Below are 24,191 nucleotides of genomic sequence, written 5' to 3'. Positions count from 1 at the left end.
TTCTTTGATAAGGTTTTTTAACTTAATTCCACTAAACTCTATGTACTATGAGGGCAAGGATTTTTTTCTTGGTCTGTTTTCTTAACTGGCATGACTCTAGGGCCCAGAAGAGTGCTCAAACATGTGTTGAATAATTAGCTTTTAAGGAACTCACAGTGTGGACACTTCCTGTATCTCCTACTTCATCTCTGCCTTCTCTTCTTTATAGTCTAATCTTCAGACAGATTGTGCTACATTCAGTTGCTTCTCACCTCTAGGCCTTTGCATATGTTCTTTGTTCTGCCTGGTACATTCCGTTCCTTCCCCCAGCTCTCCCTCTGTCTTACACCTAATCTCCTGTCCAATTGTTTTATGGTCCTGCTTTAAAGTTCTTCCTTTCAGAGGCCTTTCCTAACCCTCCAGTTAGGAAATGTCCCCCAACTACTTATGCACACACCACCCTGTACTCCTAGGCTAATACTCATCATACTTGCTTTCTAGTTACCTATTTTTGCTTACTCTCTCCCTCTCTCCTTCTTTTCTAGTATGTTTGCTCCCTGATAGCACTTATACATATTCCCAGCACTAATAAATTACTGTTTAATTAATGAAAATAAGCCAATGTGATCTTAAAGGTACAGTATAAAGATAAAATGGGAGGACAGTCCTGCCTCACTCTTCAGCGGATGATGTTCAGTCCTGCGTACCATTTGTTAATAAAAACATAGCCCTGCCTGCTCAGAGGAAAGCAGTCAGGGAGGTTAACAGACTATAACACAGAAACTGAGACAGTGCAGCCTGGAAAAGAAGGGGAAGGAGAAACCAAAGAAATGAGAACTGCCTTCATATTTCTAGAAGAAAGAAAAAGTCTATGTTTCCCTTCTAGGGTCAATGGACGGAATTAGAGGACAACAGGTTTGGGCTTTTTTACCAGTCAAAGCTACCAAAATATAAATGTGTTGTCTATGAGGCATTCCTTATAGGCAAATGGTGACTTGGTGGGGGAATGAAGCTGGACTAGAATGTTTTTAGTCATAAGTGGCAAAGAAAACATAGTAGAGATTACGGTGGTTAAAGCAGGTTGGTCAGATGAGAAGGGAAGTTCCCAAGACTCTCATGCATACCTCACTGAGCTGTCTGGGAATTCATCCCTGTCTCCACTCTACACACCTGTGAAGAGAAATAGGCTTGGTCAAGTAGGATAAGAAGCAAAGTTTAAGGAGTAGGATACTAGAGGTGAGCAGTCATTGAGGAGAAAATTAAATTACTGATGCTAATCCATTCCTATTTAAAATACAATAAAAATATACAAAAAAGATAATGGATTCAGTAGTCAACTTTTAATAAATCCAAAGTAAAAGAAAAATCAGTTCATTTTAGTTCAAGATAAAGAGAAAAAAGTTCTGATCTTTTTTTCATAATAAATAATATCTAATAACACTTGTATTCATAATCTTAGCTCCTGAGCAATTAATAATTTAAAAAACAAACAAGCAAAGAGATGGAGTTTTAGACCACTTAATTCCATGACCATAATACTTTCGACCACTTCATATCCTTAACCCATCCTTCAAGTTACTAATGCAAACATCCATGTCTTATCAGGCTCTGAGGTAAGACTCCAGGTGACAAACTAATGACACTGATCTCTGTTTTGGAGGACTTATTTCTGGATCTCCAATCTTAGGAGGACTGGACTTGGTGGGAGAGGAAAGAAACTCCCAACAGCAAATCTGAAGAAGTGGCTAAGCCTCTCTCATTCAAAAGAGCCTATCACAGGAGAGTGGGATCGCTGCTCCCAGGAGGGCTTCCAAAAGATCTACTGAATTATTCATGGTGTGAATTGGAGCAGCCCACTGCAGGGAATTTTCAAATACTCCTATGTCTGGCTACCACACAGGCCCATTTCAAGGATCTATTCCAGAGCTCAGGGGGGTCAGAGTGGTTTGTAAAGCACTCTGGTGTGTATCCAAATTCTTTCCCCTAGCCTCCTCTGAGCTGTGCTATGACCTTGCAAAAGCCTTTCTTTCTCCTAGGGGACAAATTAGAGATTTAAACACCTCAGTTTTCATATTTCACATTTTGACTAACATAAACAAAAATGCTTGCTACAGTTTTCTCATCACTACTCCCTACCCCATCCCCTTCCAACACACACACACACAGCATTTTCTAATCCAAATGTAAAGGGAGAAAGAGATCACTCTCTAGTTAGAAAAGAAACACAGCAAGAGGTAAAATATGCAATGCCAGTTAAAGTCAACATTCTAAAAATTAAAGGGCCTAGTTCTCAGGACAGATTGTCTTGCTCTCACAATGGTTTTCTAAAGACCTTGGACCAAAGTCAAAGAGTATCTGCCAAGGATCACAGCCACCCCCCTACTCCACCCACAGTCACAACAGGCCACTGGGTGGTGTCAGAGACAGACTATCAAGCCACAGTCTGACAACTCATCCGGAGAGGACTCTGACCCCAGAAGGGGCTGCCCCACAAAGAATTAACTCCTGAGGCTCCCTGGCATCTGAAGAAAGAGTTGTTAGCAAATAAAATAATGAAGTCTGGCAATCAGGCAGCAGGCCACTGCAAATGGGCAGGAGCAGGATGGGAGCGATGGTATAAAGGCTGGGCAGAGGTGGAGGCAACCAAGGAAGGATAGGATGCCAGGGTGAGGCAAGGACCAATGAACTGTTGTTTGATGAGTGTGGTTTTGCTCATGTCTGTTTATTTTAATGGGAGAGACTTTTGAGGGTACTTATATCCTAAGGGAAAGAGTCAACAAAGAAAGAAAAGTTTGAAGATACAGGAAATAGAGTGGGGAGGATTAGTGAACAAGTGCCCTAGAAAGGCGGAGGGGGAGAATAACTGCAGACAGGGCAGGTACACATCTCCCCCGAGGAAAGGGAAAGCAGCGAGTGCAAACAATGGTCAGCAAGGCTGGGTGTGGGAACTGAGAAGTTCTCACCCTATGATCAACCATTTCTTGGTGAAGTTGGGAGCAGGAGACAAAAGTCTATAGTGATTCTGAGAAGACTGAGGAAAGGCTGACCAGGAGGATTACCAGATGGGCCAGAGACCCTTCTGACCACCAGCCTGGGTACAAGTGCCCCAAGAATAGCTCCCATGGGAGATCACAGAGGAGAGTGGAGTCCCAGAGGGCCATGGCAGCTGAAGGAAGCTGTTCAGAGGAGGTGGGAAAGGTCTGGAACCAGTAGTCATGAGAGTTAACTGACCACACAAGGTACACATTATCTGGTGTGTTTCAAAAGAAGGCTCAATGGGTCCTGGGGTCATCAGTAAGTCCTAGTGAGACATTAGACCCTCTTGATGGCAATGTCTGTGTGAGAGCTTCGCAAAAGGGACAGACTAGGTCCCAGGACCAAAGAGCAGTGTGGAAATGAGTTGCAGAAGACTCCCACCAAGAGGATCTCTCTCCCTACTGTTCAGTGACTGTTCATCATTAGAGAGGCAGCTGTCCTGTGCTGAGATGACTCGTTTGCCATAGGTACTACCACCCTGCAGCTTCTGCAATCAAAGCAGAAATCAGAGCAGCTGACAGCAGTCAGGGAATGGGAATGTAGTGCTGCGTCTGTGGTCTACAGCACAGCCGTGTGCCAGGTGGGCAGTGGGCAGGCCTGTGGACTCAGGGAAAGCCTAGCTTGGCTCCTGTGATAACATGCGTGCGTGGCTTGGACTCTGTGTCTACATCTGTGAAATATGGAGTTTGTCTTAGAATCTAGAGGATTTCTAAGCCATTCCCTGGTTCTATTATTCTTTATAACTCTATCATTAATTCTCTTTATTCCAGAATCCGAGCATCTCTGGCAACCTAAATCTACTACCTAGCAACAAATAAAAGGGAAACAATCTGGGAGACCAATTGGCTGTCATAATTTGTTATTTGTGTCACTGATTATCATCTGGAAAAGTAGTTTTCTCAACTGGAACTTCTGAAATATAGATTGAAGAAAATGATTCAAAAAGCCCCCTTTTCACTTTTTCTTTGAAGTAAAAATCTTATTTTTTTTTCCTTGAAATTTCTACACTTGACTGAGAGGTGAGAGTAAGACAGGAAATGGGAACTATTGGAATGGGGGGAGGGGTCATAGTCCAAATGACTAAAAGGTTAAAAATACCACTAGTGTGAAAGATCAAAAGAAATCAGGGCTATTTACCTTAGCTAAAGAGATAAGTAGTTAGACACTTACTCAGATAATCCCACTGCCCACCACCATCTGCCCTTCAACAGATGGGGTACACAACTCTGCCATGCCCACCACGCAGCATCCACAGTCTACAATCCAAACAGATTTTCCAAGGGCTCTGGTTGTGCTAAGAGGAAAGGAGGGAAAGGAGAGCTTACAAGGAAAGCCTCTCTCTATCAATATCAAGAAGAATCCTAGAGAGGAATGAACTGGTCCAAATCTATTTCATTTCTCTGCATTAGTTTATTTCTCTCAAAGCTTGTCACCTTCCTCACACCTTCCTTTTCCTCTTCATTTTTTTTTTTTTTTTCACAAAAATCAATCCAGATTCATTATCTCTACAACCTCACCCCAGTGTGAAGAGACTTCCTGCTACTACCCTTCCTCCAGTTCCTAATTCTCTCTCCTACTATTCAGATTTGAGACATGATGCTGAGCAAAAAAGACCCCTGCCCTCACCCCACTTACAATCTAATGGGCAAGCCAGCTGTTGCCTCTACAATCCTCTCTATTTTTAACTTTTAAAATGTTCTCGCATGAACTAGCCACTGTCCTCTTATTATACTAGCAACCAACTAATTATCTTTTTAGTAGAAGCTGAATCGGCACCTCCCCAGTGAAACCTTTCTCTGTTCCCCTTGGTAGACTTAAATATTTGTTTTCCTGTGTTCCCACAGCACATAGTACATAATCAACCTGTTTCAGGTAGGGGCTGATTGGTTGGTGATTTTTTGTGCTTCTGTCTACTCACTAAGATGGTAAATTACTTGAGACTAAGGATGTTTTCTCTCAGTAGCACCACTACCCAGAAAAGCATGGCATCTATCATTAAAAAATTAAAACTGTGTTATCTAGTCCATACTTCAAATAATATTCCATTCATTCAGCCATTCACACTACAAGCCATAGGACCATCTTTGGTTCATCCTTTTCTCTCTTTCCCTACTCCACTGAAATCCAGGCGTATATGTCTGAATTAGTGACTTTCCCCTTAATGCTCTGCAATCCCTGAGTGCCCACCTCATGCCAGCCCTGGTCTTTTCTTACCTGACCTATGACAATAATCTGCTCACCACTTTTTAGTCCTCCCACAACTGAATGACCTTTCAAGTTGTTGCAAATTTTCTAAAACACGGGTCTAATTGTGTAACTTCTCTATTCAATAGAATAAAGTCTTATTAACTCCTTAACACGATTCCAACTCACCTCTCTAGTCCTCTCTCTTACCTCTCTGTGCTTTCCTGCCCCAACCAGCCATCTACTCACCTTACGCTCAGGTCACATTAAACTGGTACACGTCATGTTTGTTCCTGCTCCCAGCCTCTGCATGTGCTCTTCACCCTACCTGGAACACCACCATCACATGTCTTTCCCCAAATACACACACACACAACACACACAAGCATATGCACACACATACCTTTCCCTGGCAAGTTCCTGTTTGGGACAGAAGCCCAACTCAAATATGAACTTTGCTCTGAATATTTTCTCAAGTCTGGCAGAACCCATTTTTTTCTCTCACGGTGCACCCACATATTATTTGGCTCATATCTGGAGTATAGCACTTAATGTACTGAATTTTAATACTGTCTACACAGCTGTGTACCCTACAATACTATAATTTGTTGATGTCTTAGACACATCTAATTCATCTTTGTAATTACACAAGCCCTATTGTACAACATAAGGAGGTTCTCAATAAATGTTGTCACCACTGTTGAAGATGCCTATGTAGTCGACATGTTTAAAAATATTAGAAAAGAAAATAAGAAACTTTAACCAGAACTCTAGGGGCACTCATTGGCCTCCAGGCCGAGGGATGGACTAGATAATCCCTCAAGGACCCTCTCAGTTCTAGTCTGATCTCTTAGCATTAATTGAGTACAATAGGGCAAGCACGATGCTAGGTGATTTTTTTAAATCAAGTATCTTACCTATCTCTCACAACAAACCTGTGAGATAAGCAAATTATTTCCTTTTCAATGCTGGAGAAAAGTAAACTCAGAGAGAAAAGACTTGGCAAAGTTCCTGCAGCCAGCCAGCAGCAAAGCCTGGTGCTAACCTGAAATTTGAAGATAAGCCTGAAGAGCAGGACTTTTTAAGCTCTGAGGCACAGCAGCACCCACTGGGCCTAATAAGTGGGAAAGACAACTTAAAGGATACCATGGACTGTAGCCTACCAGGCTCCTCTGTCCATGGGATTCTCCAGGCAATAGTACTGGAGTGGATTGCCATTCCCTTCTCCAGGGGATCTTCCCGATCCAGGGACCGAACCTGGGTCTCCCGCATTGTAGACAGACGCTTTACCGTCTGAGCCACCAGGGAAGTCCTAATACATGAACAAGTAGAAATCAAATGATCTTCCCTGTAGCTTGAGTCCTGGTCTCTGCTGATTCTGAGCCATATAAACAGTGAAAGTGAAAGTCGCTCAGTCATGTCTGACTCTTTGCGACTCCATGGACTATAGAGTCCATGGAATTCTCCAGGCCAGAATACCGGAGTGGGTAGCCTTTCCCTTCTCCAGGGGATCTTCCCAACTCAGGGTTTGAACCCAGGTCTCCCACCTTGTGGGCAGATTCTCTACCAGCTGAGACACAAGGGAAGCCCAGAATATTCGAATGGGTAGCCTATCCTTTCTCCAGTGATCTTCCCAACCCAGGAATCAGACCAGGGTCTCCTGAATTGCAGGCAGATTCTTTACCAACTGAGCTATCAGGGAAGCCCCTGATAGTAAAGCTTAATAAAAATCAATGAGGAGCCAATCCATATTACAAGTGCAGCTGGAAACATACCCTGTGGGAAAGAGAAAGATTTCAGAAGCAATGAAGAAAACTCTAATTAGTCCCTCACATCACACTTTACCCAGCAGAATCCAAAACAAAACTCTAGATGGCGTCCCTTTAAAAGGTCCAGTGGTTCGTTAGTTACTGGACTTTGAAACAGCTGCCAATTAGGCTGTTTCCTGCCTTCTTTCCAGCGCTGGCCTCACTGGTCTCCTGGCTGGTGCTTCTCACCCCTATCCCCTTCATCCTCTGCCATTTATAGCAGAGCACAACCTCGCCGATTCCCTGATCCCACCAGTGTTCTTCCTACCAGATCATTGCTCACACTGTTCTCAGCCTGTGATGACCTTCCTCAGCCTCTCTAAAATACATCAATGGCCAAAGGTGACACAATTTGAGCAATGTAACAAATAACCACAGTACTGAATTATAACCTAAAGTATAAAATAAATATCCATTAATGTATACTTATATCAATAAATGATTGAATAAAGAAATAAGTGTAGGAGTGACATTCCTTACCAAAAATTTGAATTAATAAATGTAGGGAAATGAGGGAAATAGAAACCCACCACTACAACACAACAGTAATAATTGCTACAGGCAAGATCCATTGATGAATGCTAAAATCAGTGGAGAAAATGTTCAGGAGAAAGATGGTATTAGCACTGCCTCAAAGTACTACCTCCCAAATTTACTAAGGACTGTGTTGCTTTTAATATATGCACACAGATCCTTTGACAGACCTCCCTGCAGGAGATGAAGCTCAAGCCCCCTCACCTTAAGTGACACTGAACTTAGAGATTTGCTTCTGAGGAACAGAGCATGGAAAGGGGAAAACAGTAACTTTACTGTTACTACCCACATGATCAAGGTTAAATCACCAGCAATCAGCACGAGCCCTCTGATTTATATGATGAGAAAGGCACATCACGTCTGTGGTGTTCTCCCCAAAATCCATAATCTTAGTTGATTCAGGTGAAAACACCAGCCAGACTAAAATTGAGGGCCATTTTAGAAAATACCTGATGACTAGTCTTCAAAAGTATCAAGATCACAAAAGACAAGCAAAGACAGAGGAACTGCCACAGACTGGAAGAGACTAAAGAGATGCGATTACTAAATGCACTGGGATATCTTGGATAGGATCTTGGAATAGAAAGGGGGCTTTGATGAAAAAAAAAAAAAAAAAGGAAAATCTGGAGGGAAATAAGTGTTTGGTTTTTAGTAGCGTATCGTTGCTAATTTCTTGGTCTTGATGAATATATCATGTGATGTAAGCTGGTAATATTAGAGGAAGCTGGGTAAAGGATATATGGAGACATTCATACTATCCTTGCTACTCTTATAAATCTAAGTTTATTTCAAAATTAAATGTTTTTTAAAATACACCTTTTCCTTTTTTATGTATCTATATCTCCACTTTTCTAAAATGAACATGTTTTCCTTGAAAAATCAGAAACTAACAGAAAGATGTTCATTTTTAAAGACAACTTTCTTGGCAAAGGCTTCTCTCAGGAGAGTAAATTGCTCCTCATGCTGCATGCAGGAGATGAGAGTTCGATCCCTGAATCAGGAAGACACCCTGGAGAAGGAAATGGCAACCCACTCCAGTATTCTTGCCTGGGGAATCCCATGGACAGAGGAGCTTGGCAGGCTACCGTCCATGGTCAGACATGACTGAGCGACTAAACAATAACTGCATTCCTTCAGGATTCTGTCTGCTCAAAGACTCTGCTGCAGCATTCAGTTCATTCTTCTTTATTTTACAGTTATGTGTCTCTCCTCTCTGCAGCTTTATGGAGGCAAAGGCCTTTTTAATCCTACATAGCACCAAGAATCCAATGAGTGTAAGCTGAGCTACTGGTAGTAAGGAAGACTGTCAGTCCAGGGACAGGCCCTGAGCCAATCTCCCTTTGAGACTGGCCTGCCAGCTGTGGTTTCTCTAGACCTCTGCACCTGGGGCCTCAGCAGGCAACATTAAAGCAGAGCTCTGGAACCAGTCGGTCTCAGGATAATTCATCTCTACCACCCCTGGCCACAGCCTTGTCTAATTCAATGAAACTATGAGCCATGCTGTGAAGGGTCACCCAAGATAGGTCATGGTGGAGAGTTCTGACAAAACATAGTCCACTAGAGAAGGGAATGGCAAACCACTTCAGTATTCTTGCCTTGAGAATCCCACTAATAGCATGAAAAGGCAAAAAGATAGGACACTAAAGATGAACTCCCCAGGTTGGTAGGTACCCAATATGCTACAGATCATCAGTGGAGAAATAACTCCAGAAAGAATGAAGAGATGGAGCCAAAGCAAAAACAACACCCAGTTGTGGATGTGACTGGTGATGGAATTAAAGTCTGATGCTATAAAGAGCGATATTGCATAGGAACCTAGAATGTTAGGTCCATGAATCAAGGCAAATTGGAAGTGGTCAAACAGGAGATGGCAAGAGTGAACATTGACATTTTAGGAATCAGTGAACTAAAATGGACTGGAATGGGTGAATTTAACTCAGATGACCATATTATCTACTACTGTGGGCAAGAATCCCTTAGAAGAAATGGAGTAGCCCTCATAGTCAACAAAAGAGTTCGAAAAGCAGTACTTGGATGCAATGTCAAACACAACAGAATGATCTCTGTTCATTTCCAAAGCAAAGCATTCAGTATCACAGTAATCCAAGTCTATGCCCCGACCAGAAATGCTGAATAAGCTGAAGTTAAATGGTTCTATGAAGACCTACAAGACCTTCTAGAACTAAAACCCAAAAAACGTCCCTCATTGTAGGGGACAGGAATGCAAAATAGGAAGTCAAGAGATACCTGGAGTAACAGGCAAATTTGGCCTTGCAGTACAAAACGAGTAGGTCAAAGGCTAACAAGAGTTTTGCCAAGAGAACACACTAGTCATAGCAAACACCCTCTTCCAACAACACAAGAGAAGACTCTATACATGGGCATCACCAGATGGTCAATAGCAAAATCAGATTGATTATATCCTTTGCAGTCAAAGATGGAGAAGCTCTATACAGTCAGCAAACATAAGACCAGGAGCTGACTGTGGCTCAGATAATGAACTCCTTATTGCCAAATTCACACTTAAATTGAAGAAAGTAGGGAAAACCACTAGACCATTCAGGTATGACGTAAATCAAATCCCTGGCAATTATACAGTAGAAGTGACAAATAGATTCAAGGGATTAGATCTGATAGACAGAGTGCCTGAAGAGCTATGGATGGAGCTTCATGACATTGTACAGGAGGCAGTGATCAAGACCATCCCCAAGAAAAGAAAGGCAAAATGGTTGTCTAAGGAGGCCTTACAAACAGCTATGAAAAGAAGAAAAGCAAAAGCAAAGGAGAAAAGGAAAGATATACCCATTTGAATGCAGAGTTCCAAAGAATAGCAAGGAGAGATAAGAAAGCCTACCTCAGTGATCAGTGCAAAAAAATAGAGGAAAACAATACAATGGGAAAGATTAGAGATCTCTTCAAGAAAATGAGAGATACCAAGGGAACATTTCATGCAAAGATGGGCACAATAAAGGACAGAAATGGTATGGACCTAACAGAAGCAGATGATATTAAGAAGAGGTGGTGAGAATACACAGAAGAACTATACAAAAAAGATCTTCATGACCCAGATAACCATGATCATGTGATCACTGGACTAGAACCAGACATCCTGGAATGCAAAGTCAAGTGGGCCTTAGGAAGCATCACTGTGAACAAAGCTAGTGGAGGTGATAGCATTCCAGTTGAGCTATTTCAGATCCTAAAAGACGATGCTGTGAAAGTGCTGAACTCAATATGCCAGCAAATTTGGAAAACTCAGCATTGGTCACAGGACTGGAGAAGGTCAGTTTTCATTCCAATCCCAAAGAAAGTCAATGCCAAAGAATGTTCAAACTAGTGCACACTTGCACTCATCTCACACACTAGCAAAATAATGCTCAAAATTCTCCAAGCCAGGCTTCAATAGTATGTGAACCGTGAACTTCTAGATGTTCAAGCTGGATTTAGAAAAGGCAGAGGAACCAGAGATCACATTGCCAACATTCATTGGATCATCAAAAAAGCAAGAGAGCTCCAAAAAGTCTACTTCTGCTTTATTGACTATGCCAAAGCCTTTGACTGTGTGGATCACAATCAAACTGTGGAAAATTCTTCAGAGATGGGAATACCAGACCACACGACCTGCCTCCTGAGAAATCTATATGCAGGTCAAGAAGAACAATTAGAACTGGGCTTAAAACTCAACATTCAGAAAACTAAGATCGTGGCATCAGTAAGATCATGGCTAGTCCCATCACTTCATGGTGAATAGATGGGAAACAACATTTTTTTTTTTGGTCTCCAAAATACTGCAGATGGTGACTGCAGCCATGAAATTAAAAGATGCTTGCTCCTTGGAAGAAAAGCTATGACCAATCTAGACAGCATATTAAAAAGCAGAGACATTGCTTTGCCAACAAAGGTCTGTCTAGTCAAAGTTATGGTTTTTCCACTAGTCATTGGATGTGAGAGTTTGACTATAAAGAAAGCTGAGAGCTGAAGAACTGATGCTTTTGAACTGTGGTGTTGGAGAAGACTCTTGAGAGTCCCTTGGACTGCAAAGAGAGCCAACCAGTCCATCCTAAAGGAAATCAGTCCTGAATATTCATTGGGAGGACTGATGCTGAAGCTGAAACTCCAATACTTTGGCCACCTGATGCAAAGAACTGACTCACTGGAAAAGACCTGATGCTGGGAAAGATTGAAGGCAGAAGAAGGGGAGGACAGAGGATGAGATGGTTAGATGGCATCACTGACTCGATAGACATGAGTTTGAGCAAGTTCTGGGAGTTGGCGATGGACAGGGATATTCATGCCCCTTGGCATGCTGCACTCCATGGAGTTGCAAAGAGTTGGACACAACTGAGTGACTATAATGAACTGAATGTTAAAGAGTGAGGAATTGGCTCTTCTGCTCACCTGGTTCCTCCTGTACTTCTTTCTGAGCAGAGGAAAGATAATCCTTACCAGAATTATGAGGTTTTGCTTCCATTCCCAAAATGTGGCTTTAATTGCTCTGGTTCTTGTAACTCTTTTCCTCAGGGATACTGGGATACATTTTCCAGGGCCTGGAGGACATTTTTACGAAGCCACATGGTACCTGATGGCCATGACCCAAGGGCAGAGACTGCTCTGGACAGTGAGATAGAGATGAAAGACTGGGCAAGTCAAGGACCTGGAGGACAGAGCTGGATAGGATCATGCTGGCAGCAAAAGAGAGAAGTTCAAGGTAGGCTGGACCAGAAATATTCTAGACAGGGGCCAGGGGATTTTAGAGGTTACAGACTTCTCAAGTGGCACAGTGGTACAGAATTGCCTGCCAATGCAAGAGACACAAGAGAGGCAGGTTCATCGCTGGGTTGGGATTGGAAACCCCTGGAGCAGTAAATGGCAACCCACTCCGGTATTCTTACTTGGAAAATTTCATGGAGAGTGGAGCCTGATGAGCTACTGAGGTTGCAAAAGAGCTGGACGTAACTGAACGCATGCTCACACACACACTCACACACATACACACACACATTCACAGCTTATAGTAGGGATCAGTTAGCCTTGCTCAGAAGGATATAGGCCAAAGTCAGAGCAAGACAAACAAAAAATTAAATTAGTACATTCTGAGATACCAAGAGCAAAAGCAGTTTTCCAGAAGCTAATAGAAACCCAAAAGGTTTAGGAAGAAGAAGGTGGATGCTGAAAAACTCCGAAGAGTTCTGTCGTTATTGGAGAATCTCTGCTTCCTTTCATTTCCTAGCATTCCTCCTGCAGTACTTTTCCCCTGGACCCCAGCTCAGATATATCATAACCAGGGTGAATATTCCAAAGCACAGTACTTCCCACCTAGCAACTCTGCTGGACCCAGATAATGCCCTGAAAGTTGCAAGTGACCTTATATTTGTAAGTAATTCCTGTTCCTGTGTCCAGAGCCTGCCTTTCGGTCTAGGGTCCTCCCCAAGATCTTCTGAGGATCTGTCTCTCAGGACACCCCTCTGATTCTCATGCTCCACTCTTAACTGGCCAGAGTACTTAAGGTAGAGGTCCCCTTTAAGTCATCCCTTTAGGACTCTCACTATCTAATTCATAAAAGGGACTCTCTAGTATCTATTACTCAGTAAGAATCATGGCATTGGTGGTTGACACAATGGAAGCTACTCAAAGGAATTTTTACAAATCTGTTGGACAATAGCCATTTCCATTCCAGTGACATTGCAGTATTTCTAAACAACAATTTTTGGGACAAGAATTCAGAACTGTACTCTATAGATTCAAAGTGGGTTTGACTTGTATATGGGAGTGATTCTTTTAAAATTCCCTTCAGACATTTCATTTAAACTTAAAAATCAAGGGACATCTTTTCCTACAGTAGTCTTTTGATTTTATGGCTCTGTGTAGATGCTAAGAAAGGAAGGAAAAATGTCTTATGACCAAAGAATGTCTAGTCCAGGGCCAGGGGTAGAGGACTGTCTATTTCTTGGCCTTTTATGGTCCTGAGCCTCAGAAGTACAGAGAGATCTGTAGGCCTATTGGGGCTTGATATAATGATTAATGGGATATAATTTTGGCTTAGAATTTGGAAGTTCCAAATTTATTTAAAGTGTATATAATAGTAATAAAAATAATAAGAAGAACAGCAATGACTTTCTTCTGTTTCAGTTCAGTTCAGTCATTCAGTCATGTCCGACTCTTTGCGACCTCATGAATCGCAGCACGCCAGGCCTCCCTATCCATCACCATCTCCCAGAGTTCACTCAGACTCACGTCCATCAAGTCAGTGACACCATCCAGTCATCTCATCCTCTGTTGTCCCCTTCTCCTCCTGCCCCCAATCCCTCCCAGCATCAGAGTCTTTTCCAATGAGTCAACTCTTTGCATGAGGTGGCCAAAGTACTGGAGCTTCAGCTTTAGCATCATTCCCTCCAAGGAAATCCCAGGGCTGATCTCCTTTAGAATGGACTGGTTGGATCTCCTTGCAGTCCAAGGGACTCTCAAAAGTCTTCTCCAACACCACAGTTCAAAAGCATCACTTCTTCAGTGCTCAGCTTTCTTCACAGTCCAACTCTCACATCCATACAGGACCACTGGAAAAACCATAGCCTTGACTAGACGGACCTTTGTTGGCAAAGTAATGCCTCTGCTTTTCAATATGCTATCTAGGTTGGTCATAACTTTTCTTCCAAGGAGTATGCATCTTTTAATTTCATGGCTGCAGTCACCATCTGCAGTGATTTCTTCTGTTTATTGGGTGCTAATTATGTGTTAGGCTGTATGTGAAGAAGTGTTTCACATTAAATAAGTGCTAACTTATTAAATCTTCAGCCAATTTATTATTGATAAAAGGTAGTTGAAAGGACACACTCAGTGCCCTGACCTTGGTTTCTAAACATCCTTCTTCAGTAAAAGCAATAGCTTTCTAGGATACGAAAATTTTAAGGTGAGCATGAACATCATGTAGCATGAGAAAGTAAGGAAGTGCTCACAAAACAAAAGCAAAAGGATGGGGCATGTCAAAAGGACATAGGAGTCAAGCTGAAAAAGCTTCTCTTTTTTTCAGTTGAGCCACACTTGCAGAATCTTTGTTCTCTAACCCAGTCCCAGCAGTAAAAGCGCCAAGTCCATACTACTGGACCACTAGGGAATTCCCTGAAAGAGCTGCTAATAGCCAAATTTGGAACACTTTGAGCAATAAAATAAATAAATAATATAATATTGTATAATTCCAAAGTATAAAACAAATATACAATAGTGCATGTTAATATAAATAAGTGAATGAATAAATAAATGAACAGGGGAAAAGAGGCAAGTTTCCTTACTCAAGAATTCCCAAATAATGTATAGTAGTACTGCTGTCTCTAGGAGTAAGAATTTAACCCATCCCTCCATTCCTACCCACCTCCCCCACCCCCACCTCCGCTCCTGACCACTGCCAAATTAGAGTGGGCTAGATTTGGTGGCTCATTTCCAAGGAACAGAGTACAGAAAAAGAAAAATACGCAGTAACTTTACAGGGAAACGTCTGGCAAACACCACCATAGGCAAGTGATGAAGTAAACTTCAACAGTGATATTACGCCAAAATCATGTACCACTGATTCTCGTGTGATGATAAGAGTGCTTCATCTCCATGGAAGTCTTTCCAAAAACCCATGTATGTTATATGCTTCGTCACTCAGTTTTATCCACTCTTTGTGACCCCATGGACTGTAGCCTGCCAGGCTCCTCTGTCCACAGGGATTTTCATGACAGAAACATCAGACAACCTAGACTGAGGGACATTTTATAGAACAGCTGGCCTATCTTTCTCAAGACTATTATATTAATAGTTATGCACCAAGATCAGCTTTATAGTTTTTACATATGAACCTTGGTAATATGAGATGTTAACAAAGAAGAAAACTGTGTGTGGTTGTTAGGGAACTCTCTGTATTCTCTCTGCAGCTTTTCTGTAAATCTAAAATTATTTGAAAACAAAAAAAGTTTACTGAGATAGATAAATGAATGAATAAACTGGTGAATAAATAGTTGAAAGCTTAAAAAAATGCAGGCTTTTTTTTTTCCAAATCAGAGTATTATAGAAAATAAAAAATTCCTCTCCTCTCTAAGTAGAAATTCCAAGCCCACCCCACCGCAATCCCAGAGGTAAATATAGTTTAACAATTTGGTATAAATTTTTCCAGATGTTTTCTCTGATCTTTATGTATATACTTTAAAAATATACAACTGGAATCTTGCTTTTCATTCTGTCCTATGACTTACTTTTTCTCTACTAAATACAAAATCATGGAATTAGCTTCAAGACAGAATGTAATGATTTTCCAGGTGACTTTTAAATATTCCTGAGAGAGTATTGCTTCCAGAGAGGCATTAGCTATCACGTCTACATCCTACCCACTTTTTAAGCCTTCTAGATGTACGTCTTATAGATGTCTTAGGCCTTTCTAAATTTTAGTCATAGTACCCAAGATTATTACCTGATCTGCTCTAAAAATAGTCTTTGATAATCATGGACTTTTAAGAAACAAAGACTAAGAAAATAAAGTTATTAACAATTAATAAAATAGAAATAGGAAAGATGTTGCTAGTTGACCACATTTATGTCATAATTGTAGATGGATGTTAACTGAGGTTGTTAGTGATAGAGATTGAATGTATTTCTGTATATATGCAGGTATATTTGTATATATAATTTTAAAGCATTACTTTACTACCACCTTAGGATAAGAATAATAATCTCTAATTATCTGAGCTCAGAGCCAGAGGAATTATTGATTTGAGTAAGATTTTCTTTACTTTCACCCCTTTTTGTAACACAGCCACAGCTGGAACTTGAACATGGTTCTGTCTTAGCATCTTGCTGTGCTGCCTCCAACCCCAACTGGGTAGCCCTGCTGTAGACACTGTAGAGAGTTACACAGCCATAGGCAATGGTTCCTGTGCAAACTTGAGGAACTATGTGTGTGTGTGTATGTGTGTGTGTGGTGTAGAGAAGTCTTCAGCATGCTCCTCAGACCTTTTTTTCCTGTCATATTTCTCTTCCATTTCCAGCCCACACTGTAACAGTCCTTCACTGGTCACCCTCACTGTGCCATTCCCAACCTCCCATTTCTCCACCAATGGCTGCTGTATCCTGCAGAGAAAAGAGAAGCTTAATGATAGGAATCCCTCACATGTCCTGCCCCCTTAATACAAATCTGTAAGCTGGTATATCTTCTTCACCTACTTTCTCTTCCTGCTTTTACAGAAGTGAAGTCGCTAAGTCGTGGCCAACTCTTTATGACCCCATGTACTGTAGCCTACCAGGCTCCTCCATCCATGGAATTTTCCAGGAAAGAGTACTGGAGTGGGTTACCATTTCTTTCTCCTTCTCCAGAGGATCTTCCCACCCAGGGATCGAACCTGGGTCTCCTGCATTGCAGGCAGACGCTTTACCATCTGAGCTACCAGGGAAGCCCTGCTTTTATAGAAAGAGGCAAAATATTGTTAAAAGCATGGATTTTGGAGTCAGGAAGAAATCTACCCATTCTCTGCTCTGCCACTGTAGCTTTGTGACCTTGAACATTTTACTTAAAATTTTTTAACACTCAATTTCCCATTCTTTTGAAATGGGCATAATTACAGTGTTCATTTGGTAGTATTAGAAGATAATGCAGGAGAAGTCTGTTTAGCACAGTAAGTGCCTGGTGTGATAAATGGCCATAGAACCTTCTTTTCAGAAAAAAATCCATCACCCAGATCTTAAATTTCTCTTGTTTTTCTGAACCCTTCCTCTGTCTATAAATATGGTCAAATAGCTTCCAGGTTAAAGTAAACAAAATCCAAAAGACCCCTCCCTTGATCCTGCCTTTATTTCTTACTGTTGTCCCACTTCTCTTTGCTCACTGCCATGGTTTTAACAGAGGATACCCTGTTTCACTTTACAGTGCATTTATTTTTGCTCACATGAGATAGTTGGCTCTGTTGCTTATGGTAGAATAACCCTAACTGATACCGATTCTTGAAAGCATCTTTGATGCCTCATGTTAATGCCTCTCAGCTCCTTTAGTTACTTTAGTTACTGTCAACAAATACTTGTTAGGAACAGTAGCTAAAAGCTCCTACAATACTAGGATCTAGAAATACATAAATGAATAGAATATGACTCTTTTCCTCAAGATCTTCACAATTTAGTGGAAAAGAGAAATATACCAACACACAATTATAAATCATATATTACGAACTAGTAAAATAATAGAAACTTTCCTGGGGACATAGGATAGGTTCAAGGACTAAAGGAGGACATATGTTGACATATTTAGTGTTCCTGGAGCTTCCCTGGTGACTCAGATGGTAAAGAGTCTGCCTGAAATGCTGGAGACCCAAGTTCGATCCCCCAGTGATTAGGAAGATCCCCTGGAGAAGGAAATGGCAACCCACTCCAGTATTCTTGTGCCTGGGAAATCACATGGACAGAGGAGCAAGCTACAGTCCATGGGGTCACAAAAGAGTCAGACATGACTTAGTGACTAAACAAAAACAACAAAAATAAAATAAAAATAACACAATGTGATTCACGTAAGGAGTAAGTTTGTTTCAGGGAAGGAAAGCAAATTAATGAGTCTTTCCCATTATAAATTTAGGACAAAATTTTAGCCTCACTTTGTAACATAATTGGACCTCTCTAGTGGAGAAATTAGGTCAAGGAACAGTTGTAGTGCAGGGGAAGTGAAATTATAGGCATTTTGAAAGCTGGTATGAGTTTCTGATATAAAAGCTCAGCCAACCACATCTGTTTTAAGGTACTCTTTTAGCTGGATATATTATTATTTTGTGTGAAATTGTTTCTTTTCACCATATCTATAAATGTTTATCTAAATCGAGGTTAGATTTACTGCAGGTAAAACCTCTTAGAGCAATTGCCAAAGAGTCATGAATATTTGTGGTTCCTCACTATGGACTGATGTTTAAGAATTTAGAGACAGAGTTACTGATTAGAGAGCAATCTTACAGCATGAAATAAAATCATGGCTGCTGCCAGCCCATATGGCACCTTTATGCAATTTGGAAAAAGATATTCTCTCTTCAAAACACTTTACTTCCACTTTTAGGAAATTGTCATCATATACTGACTTTATTAGATTAGGGCACTTCTATTGCCATTTTCTGGAAAACTACACTAGTAAATATGCAAATTTTGGTATTTGTGATGTGAAGAGTCCCACTAGAAGGGGCGCCCTGTTTAATGCACAGCCTGCATTGTGGCATACATGGCAGTCTTAGTTATTGGGTTGTATTTAGCATTCTCTCCTAAAAATTTGCAAATGAAAACCAAAAAGTAGCAGCTATACTTCACTTAAGGGGAGAAGAAGCTAACTTTGGGCATATCCAGATGACTCTCAGACCATGCATTTTCTCCAACAGAATTGAATCAGAGCATGGAAGAGAACTGTGTTCGGCTGTTGCTTACTCGGCTTGAAAAGTATAGCAGCTTCAAGAGTTCTGAAACATCACATGCATTAGCTGTGGCTCTGCAGAGGGTACATTTCCAGTTCCAAACTTCCTGTTCTAGAACTCTGGGACAGATTTGCAAGTGCAAATTTTCAGTTTATGGTTATGCACCATAAATTGTGGCTAGCATTTGATCTTTGCCACTTATTACACTCTCTTGCTCTAGAATTTGAAATTCCTGTTCTTAGGGAAATCCTGCAGTGGATACTCAACATATGAACAAATTATTTGTTCCCTGAATGAAAATGAACCTTTGCTTATTTTCTAATAAAGAATGAAGTTTTGGATTTTAAATAGTTGGGTATACTCTGTTTCTGGTGTTGTTTCCCTCTAGGTTTGTTCTCTGACATGTATTTTGGGTGGGGGACTAGGATGCAGTGAGGCATAGCAGTTTACTCAAGGTATATTCTGGCTTTTAACCCCCCAAGAGGACCAGCATGACAGGAGAGCCATGATCCCAATAAAACTGAGAGGTGAACAGAACATGTTGAGAATAGGTGCAGGATATAGGATAGCTTGTTTACTTTCGAGCTAGAGTGATAGGTGGGGTTCCCCAGGGACAGTGGAAGAGGGAGAAAAGCTGTCAGATGTGAGTGAGATGGGGAGATGACTAGGCCAGCTTGAAAAGCCCACCAAGTAAGGATTAGTGATTACACAGGCTGTATTTTCAATGGTGACCAGGGGTGGTTCAGTTCAGTTCAGTTGTTCAGTCGTGTCTGACTCTGTGACTCCATGGTCTGCAGCATGCCAGGCTTCCCTGTCCATCACCAATTCCCAGAGCTTACTCAAACTCATGTCCATTGAGTTGATAATGCTATCCAACCATCTCATCCTCTGTCATCCCCTCCTCCTCCTGCCCTCAATTTTTCCCAGCATCAGGGGCTTTTCCAACGAGTCAGTTCTTTGCATTAGGTGGCCAAAGTATTAGAGTTTCACCTTCAGCTTCAGTCCTTCCAATGAATATTCAAGACTGATTTCCTTTAGGATGGTCTAGTTGGATCTCCTTGCAGTCCAAGGGACTCTCAAGAGTTTTCTCTAACAACACAGCTGAAAAGCATTAATTCTTCAGTGCTCAGATTTCTTTATAGTCCAACTCTCACATCCATACATGATGAATGGAAAACCAAAGTAGTGACTAGATGAACCTTTTTTTTTAACAAAATAATGTCTCTGCTTTTTAATATGCTGTCCAGGTTGGTTATAACGTTTCTTCCAAGGAGCAAACATCTTTTAATTTCATGGCTGCAGTCACCATCTGCAGTGATTTTGGAGACCAAGAAAATAGTCTCTCACTGTTTCCACTGTTTCCCCATCTATTTGCCATGAAGTGATGGGGCCAGATGCCATGATCTTAGTTTTCTGAATGTTGAGTTTTAAGCCAACTTTTTCACTCTCCTCTTTCACTTTCATCAAGAGGCTCTTTAGTTCTTCTTTGCTTTCTGCCATAATGGCGTCATCTGCAGCTTGAACATCTGGAAGTTCACGGTTCACATACTATTGAAGCCTGGCTTGGAGAATTTTGAGCATTATTTTGCTAGTGTGTGAGATGAGTGCAAGTGTGCACTAGTTTGAACATTCTTTGGCATTGACTTTCTTTGGGATTGGAATGAAAACTGACCTTCTCCAGTCCTGTGACCAATGCTGAGTTTTCCAAATTTGCTGGCATATTGAGTTCAGCACTTTCACAGCATCCTCTTTTAGGCTCTGAAATAGCTCAACTGGAATCCCATCACCTCCACTAGCTTTGTTCATAGTGATGCTTCCCAAGGCCCACTTGACTTTGCATTCCAGGATGTCTGGCTCTAGTCCAGTGATCACATCATCACAATTATCTGGGTCATGAAGACCTTTTTCGTATAGTTCTTCTGTGTATTCTTACCACCTCTTCTTAATATCTTCTGCTTCTGTTAGGTCCTTACCGTTTCTGCCCTTTATTGTGCCCATCTTTGCATGAAATGTTCCCTTGGCATCTCTCATTTTCTTGAAGAGATCTCTAATCTTTCCCATTGTATTGTTTTCCTCTATTTCTTTGCATTGATTACTGAAGAAGGCTTTCTTATCTCTCCTTGCTGTTCTTTGGAACTCTGCATTCAAATGGGTATATCTTTCCCTTATTCCTTTGCCTTTCACGTCTCTTCTTTTCTCAGCTATTTGTAAGGCCTCCTCAGACAACCATTTTGCCTTTCTTTTCTTGGGGGTGGTCTTGATCACTGCCTCCTGTACAATGTCATGAAGCTCCATCCATAGCTCTTCAGGCACTGTCTATCAGATCTAATCCCTTGAATCTATTTGTCATTTCCACCGTATAATTGCCAGGGATTTGATTTAGGTCATACCTGAATGGTTTTGTGGTTTTCCCTACTTTCTTCAATTTAAGTCTGAATTGGCAATAAGGAGTTCATTATCTGAGCCACAGTCAGCTCCTGGTCTTGTATTTGCTGACTGTATAGAGCTTCTCCATCTTTGACTGCAAAGGGATATAATCAATCTGATTTTGCTACTGACCATTGACCATCTGGTGATGTCCATGTCTTCTCTTGTGTTGTTGGAAGAGGGTGTTTGCTGTGACCAGTGTGTCCTCTTGGCAAAACTCTTGTTAGCCTTTGACCTGCTTCATTTTGTACTGCAAGGCCAAATTTGCCTGTTACTCCAGGTATCTCCTAACTTCCTACTTTTGCATTCTAGTCCCCCAGAGTGAAAAGGACAACTTTTGGGGTGTTAGTTCTAGAAGGTCTTGTAGGTCTTCATAGAACTGTTTAACTTCAGCTTCTTCAGCATTAATAGTCGGGATATAGACTTGGATTACTGTGATCTTGAATAGTTTGCCTTGGAAATGAACAGAGATCATTCTGTTCCTTTTGAGATTGCATCCAAGTATCGTATTTCAGGCTACTCCATTTCATCTAAGGGATTCTTGCCCACAGTAGTAAATATAATGGTCATCTGAGTTAAATTTGCCCATTCCTGTCCATTTTAGTTCACTGATTCCTAAAATGTCAATGTTCACTCTTTCCATCTCCTTTTTGATCACTTCCAATTTACCTTGTTTCATGGACCTAACTTTCCAGGTTAATGGACCTGACACTCTTTAACATCGGCCTATCACTATTAACTAAACTTTAGACTTGACTGAAAAGTAGCTAAATGGCAGATGGCTTCAATCCCAGGCGGCCAGCACTAGTAAGTGCATGCAGTCAAGTGTACTGGTATTACAAAGAAAGTGTGGGATAGAGAATTATTTATACCTGGGTTCAGTGTCTGAATTACCCTCATGAGCAAAGAGACTCTGAGCAAATGATAAACTATAACTTTCAATGTAAAATGGTAACCTAATGTTACAAAATCTGTAATTTACTTTAAAGTACTTCAGTATAATATGTAGATATATATGACAATTAATTTAAGCTTCATTATAGATGTATCAGCAAAAGTTATATCTGGTAAGTATGGTCCAGAAAGGGCGGGGTGGGGGGGGGGGTGTTAATGTGCCAAGAAGCATTATATCAAAAAGGGGGTAACCTCTCTCCTACCTCCATAAATAATCATTGCTTTGTCATTTAGAAAGATGAAAATTAGAAATGGATTTTCCCTGGAAAGATTAAATGTATTCAAGACATGTGAGCTAGTTAAAATACTGTAGAAACACTTTCAGGGAGAAAGAATAAGGATCCTCAAATGTGCCCCTTAGTGATGTTATCTGAGGCTCAGTCCCTAATGTGTCCTTGTCTTCAACCACTGGTATAGAAGAACTTGATTGTGTGATGCTTACTAAAGGGTACAGAATTCTACCTGGAATAAAGCTTTTACTTAATATTATACAGTCGGAGCACCTAAGAAACAGAGCTGGAACATCACTCAACCTATCAAGCAGACTATATGAAATATCTTGTGCCTACTTTGCTAATGAATGTTTGTCTAATAAGTAACCTGTATGTGTGGTAAATTCTGTTTCAACGATTTTGTTCATTACAACTTGTTAACAAGGCTGTGGAAGAGTAGTTAATTATTATCAATTCAAACTTCTCAGGTAGCTACTACGATTTCCAAAAATAATTAGGTGTGATTCTCAAACTGGGTTAAGGAAATTCTTAATTTCCATCCTTTATATCCTGCAGAGTTTTTGAGAATAACTCTGTTGTTGTAAAAAGCTACTGTAAACTCTAAAACTCCAGTACAAACATGTCTCAGAGCTGTTTTTGATTTGTACAACTCAATCTTCCCCAGGGTTTGCCAGCTTAGGGGATACAAATATAGTCACACTATCGGCAATGTCTTGCATTTACCGGTTTCTTTCTTTTACCAGGCTCACCAGAGTCTAGTTCCCTGAAAAGAGGGCCCAGGGTAGAATTTCATGATGTTTCAACGCTAAATGTGTATGCACACTCATTACAGCATGGGCACCTTCACCAGGAAGAGCTGTTATTTCCAGGCACCAGCAGGCCCCTCTAACTGATGTTCTCTAGGCAGGGGTCTGCAGGCTGGGGCTCACCCCATGGGACATGTAAGGCAAACCTTTGGTAATGTAGGGAAATATTTGTTTCTGCTTAATTTTTGTTTCATTCATTTTTATTTTTACTTTTGTGTGCATTTTATAAAATATATATTAATACAAGTGAGGGCATATTTTTTTTTAACAGATAAGACTATCAATCAAAAGAATTTGGAAACCTCTGGTTACAACACCTGTAGAGAGAGGGGAACATACCTTTCTCTCTCCTATTTAATACACTGTCTAAAGCTTGTAATAATAGGCTTCTCTGGTGGCTCTGCCTGCAATGCCAGAAAACTGGGTTTGATCCCTGGGTTGGGAAGATGCCCTGGAGAAAGAAATGGCAACCCACTCCAGTATGCTTGCCTGGGAAATCCCATGGACAGAAGAGCCTGGCAGGCTACAGTCCATGGGGTCACAGAGAGTCAGACATGACTGAGCTATGAACACTTTCATTTTCAAGGCTGCTAAAGCAGTGGTCTTGTGCTCAAATCGGGTACAGATTCTTTAACTGAATAGCTCTTATGCACAGTACACTTGCCTCTCCCTAAGTTTCATAGGTCTCAGCCGTGAGTTCAGGGAATGACCAAGAGAGGATAACTTGTGTCTCACTTCCAACTGAGCTCAGAATCACTTCACCTTTTGGAAATTAGAGTTTATCATGGCTGACTTCACTTCCCTTGGAATGAGTTCTCTTCAGAAATC

At 41.1% G+C, this 24,191-nt stretch overlaps 1 protein-coding gene and 1 non-coding gene across 2 annotated transcripts in view; both read right to left on the bottom strand.

Moving 5' to 3' along the window:
- The window catches only part of AKAP6 (A-kinase anchoring protein 6), a 501,319-nt gene that overhangs the window by 457,300 nt on the left and 19,828 nt on the right, over window positions 1-24,191 (bottom strand). The window lies entirely within an intron of this gene.
- TRNAC-GCA (transfer RNA cysteine (anticodon GCA)) lies at window positions 16,889-16,960 on the bottom strand. The gene has a single exon. It is a non-coding gene; the product is annotated as a tRNA-Cys (tRNA).

The sequence above is a fragment of the Ovis aries genome, chromosome 18, assembly GCF_016772045.2.
Source record: "Ovis aries strain OAR_USU_Benz2616 breed Rambouillet chromosome 18, ARS-UI_Ramb_v3.0, whole genome shotgun sequence".
Taxonomy (NCBI): Eukaryota; Metazoa; Chordata; class Mammalia; order Artiodactyla; family Bovidae; genus Ovis; species Ovis aries.
This window is presented reverse-complemented; position numbering and strand designations above follow the sequence as displayed.